The sequence below is a fragment of the Rhinopithecus bieti genome, unplaced genomic scaffold, assembly GCF_001698545.2.
Source record: "Rhinopithecus bieti isolate Rb0 unplaced genomic scaffold, ASM169854v2 scaffold_19553, whole genome shotgun sequence".
Lineage (NCBI taxonomy): Eukaryota > Metazoa > Chordata > Mammalia > Primates > Cercopithecidae > Rhinopithecus > Rhinopithecus bieti.
In genome coordinates this window covers 55,647-59,942 of record NW_016809546.1, presented here as the reverse complement: position 1 = coordinate 59,942, position 4,296 = coordinate 55,647, and positions in this window count along the sequence as shown.

The following is a 4,296-nucleotide window of genomic DNA, read 5'->3' as shown; positions in this document are numbered from 1 at the left end:
GCTCTTTTAGTGTTAATTAGATCCTAATTTGTTCGTATTTGCGCCTTTTGTTGGCCATTGGCTTTTGTGTTTTAGTCATTGAAGTCTTTGCCCACGCCTATGTCCTGCAATGGTATTAGGCTAGGGTTTTCTTCTAGGGTTTTCGTGGTTTTTAGCGTCTTACATTTAAGTTTTTAATCTGCTCTTTAGAAATTTTTTATAAGCTGTAAGGGACAGTTTTTGGCTTTTCTGCATATGCACTAGGGCCAGTTTACCCAACACCATTTATTAAATAGGAAATCCGCTTTCCCATTTGGCTTGGCTTTTTTGTCATGCTTTGTCAAAGATCAGATGGTTTGTGGATGTGTGGGCTGCTATTTCTGCAGGGCCCTCTGTTCTTTGTCATTGGGTCCATATATCTGATTCTGGTACCAGTAGCATACCGTTTTGGATTACTGTAGCCTTGTAGTTTAGTTTGAAGTCAGGTTAATGTGAAGGTAATGTGATTGCCTGCAACTTTGTTCTTTTGGTTTAGGATGGGGGGGGGTTTGTCTTGGGCTATGTGGGCTCTTTTTTGGTTCCATATGGAAATTTAAAGTAGTTTTTTTCCCAGTTTCTGTGAAGAAAGTCAATGGTAGCTTGATGGGAATAGCACTGAATCTATAAATTACTGTGAGGAGTATGGCCATTTTCACAATATCGATTCTTACTATCCATGAGCATGGAATGTTTTTTCATTTGTTTGTGTCTTTTGTTATTTTGTTGAGCAGTGGTTTGTAGTTCTCCTTGAAGAGGTCCTTCGCATCCCTTGTAAGTTGTATTCCTAGGTATTTTATTCTCTTAGTAGCACTTGTGAATGGGAGTTTACTCATGATTTGGATCTCTGTTTGTCTGTTATTGGTGTATAGGAATGCTTGCGATTTTTGCACATTGATTTTGTATCTTGAGACCTTGCTGAACTTGCTTATCAGCTTAAGGAGATTTTGGGCTGAGATGATGGGGTTTTCTAAATATACAATCGTGTTATTTGCAAACAGAAACAATTTGACTTCCTCTTTTCCTAAATGAATACCCTTTATTTCTTTCTCTTGCCTGATTGTACTGACCAGAGCTTCCAATACTATGTTGAATAGGAGTGGTGAGAAAGGGCATCCTTGTCTTTTGCCGATTTTCAAAGGGAATGCTTCCAGTTTTTGCCCATTCAGTATGATATTGGCTGTGTGTCTGTCATAAATAGCTCTAATACCACCTTAACCTTGCCAGAATAGCCACCATCAAAAAGTCCAAAACCAATAGATCTTGACATGGGTATGGTGAAAAGAGAACACTTATACACTGCTGCTGGAATTGTAAATTAGTACATCTATGGAAAACAAGTTCTCAAAGAACTAAAAGTAGATCTACCATTCAATTCAGCAATCCCACTCTTGGGTATCTCTTCAAAAGAAAGGAAATTATATAAAATAGACACCTGTATACATATGTTTATTGCAACACAATTCACAATTGCAAAGAAATGAAACCAGTCTAAGTGCCCATAAGCTGATGGGTGGATAAAGAAAATTTGTGTATATATACACATACACAGACATGCACACACAGAGACACACACATACAATGGAATACTAATCAGCCATAACAAAGAATGAAATAATGTCTTTTGCGTCAACTTGGATGGAGCTGGAGGCCATTATTCTAAGTGGAATAACTCATGATCAGTAAACCAAATGCTGTACGTTCTCACTTAGAAGAGGGAGCTAAGCCATGGGTATGTAAAGGCATACAGAGTGGTATAATAGACACTGGAGAATCAGTAGGTGGGGAGGGGAGAAGAGGATAAAGGATTAAAAAACTACATATTGAGTAAAATGTATACTAGTACTCAGGTGATGGGGGCATTAAAATCTCAGACCTCGCCACTATACAATTTATTTAAGCAATCAAAAACCATTTGTACCACAAAAGCTATTGAAATAAAAAATGAAACGTTAAAAACAAAAACAAATAAAGACAATAATGATTTAATAGTTGCGCCTAACATGATGCAACTAACCTGAATACAACCTTAACCATCCTAACCCTTTTCCTGCAATTCAGCTTTCAGGATTTCAACATTTGGGATTTTAATCTTTTGGGATTGTAATTTTTGAGATTTTAGATGTTAGGAACTTCAAACTTTAGGGATTTTGATTGTTGGGGATTTCAACCTTCTGAGATTTCAACATTCAGGATTATGGTGTTTGGGACTGTGTCTTTTAAGATTATGTTCCAAATCCCATTAATTTATATTAATATAATGAAAGCATGTAATCTTTATCCAATATGGTGTCAAGTAAATGGCAAAAAGTTTTGAGCTGTTTCTTTAATTCTGTGGATAATAGCTAAAGATTATTTAGATATACTCAGCCTTGATTGAATTAATTGAATTACCTATTAAACTGCAACATGCTAAACAAAAATATTATTTCATTATAACTCTGATTTGTTAATAGCAGCATATTGTGGGCAGTGCACAGCTCACTAACAAGGCTCAAAGAAGTCAATCACTATATGCAGTAACAAACAAATAAGTTAGCACAAGTGATAGTTGCTACTTTCACCGATACCTGGTTTACATTGTAGATAGCAGAAATAGTGGTATTCCCTAACAGGTACCTTTGGAAGATCAGTACAAACTCAATGATCAGGCTATATGTCTCTTAGGTTTTTAGTGGTATATGAAGGAAAGTCAGCCACCACAGTGGGATTGATAAGAAAAAATGTAACAAGTAAAATAAAAAGAATCTATCAGGAAATTTAGAGCAATGTATAGCCAAGAAATGAATTGATACTTTGCAATTATTAGCAGACTAAACTTAATTGATATCAGGTTAAATATACTAATTTTTTTTGTGTGTGTGTAGGAAGCTTACAGAAAGAGGAAGCATTTTTTTCACACCTACTTACTTTTAAGGCTGTTATGATATACCGTAGTCCTTGTATATTGAAAAAGCGAATTTTGTGATCAGTGATCTGAAAAGTAAAGAATAGATAAACAAAAGGATGAAAATATAGCATTCTTTTATATTTAATAGAAGATCAATTCTATAAGACAAGAAACTAAAATAAAGCATAATAATTAAAAAGGAAGAAAAATAGTTATTTACCAAAGAGAATAAAGTTGTTTCTGCAGAAAACTGAAGAAAAGCTAAGGACATAATGAGAACTAGTAAGAGAGTTCAGCAAGATTGTAAATGCAATATTAACATAACAAAGTTTCATTATAGAAACTGTACAATGAAAAATGTGACTCCTTGTTAACAATTTTTTCTTGGCACTCCCACTGAAGTGGTTGACTTTCCTTCAACTACCACTAATATACCAAGAGGTGTATAGCCTGATCATCAAGGTTATGTATATCATCAATAACGTTGCCATGCAGAAAGCAAATATAAAATAGCAAGTACAATAGTTACTTTTTAAACCATCCAAAAAATAAAAATGATGTTATCTAAGAATAAATCTGAAAAATAAAGTTCAAAATTATATGGATAAAACTACAAAATTTTATTCAGTATTATGAACAACACCTAAATAAATGGAGAGTTATACTGTGGTCATATATGGAGTGCTTAGCATTAGAAAACATCAATTCTCACAAAAATAATCTGTAAATACAAGAAAAATCCTATCAAAATGCCACTAGGGCTCTCTGTAAAACATAAAAGTTGACTAAAATTCACATAAGTTGAACATTTGACCAAGAATAATAAATAATATTTTGAAGCAAGATGGCCGAATAGGAACAGCTCCAGTCTCCAACTCCCAGCGCGAGCGACACAGAAGACCGCTGATTTCTGCATTTTCAACTGAGGTACTGGGGTCATCTCACTGGGGAGTGCCAGACAATCGGTGCTGGTCAGCTGCTGCAGCCGGACCAGCGAGAGCTGAAGCAGGGCGAGGCATCGCCTCACCTGGGGAGCGCAAGGGGGAAGGGAATCCCTTTTCCTAGCCAGGGAAACTGAGACACACAACACCTGGAAAATCAGGTAACTCCCACCCCAATACTGCGCTTTAAGCAAACTGGCACACCAGGAGAATATATCCCACACCTGGCTGGGAGGGTCCCATGCCCACAGAGCCTCCCTCATTGCTAACACAGCAGGATGTGGTGATCTAACCACAAGGCAGCAGCGAGGCTGGGGGACGGGCGCCCGCCATTGCTGAGGCTTAAGTAGGTAAACAAAGCTGCTGGGAAGCTCGAACTGGGTGGAGCTCACAGCAGCTCAAGGAAACCTGCCTGTCTCTGTAGACTCCACCTCTGGGGACAGGGCACAG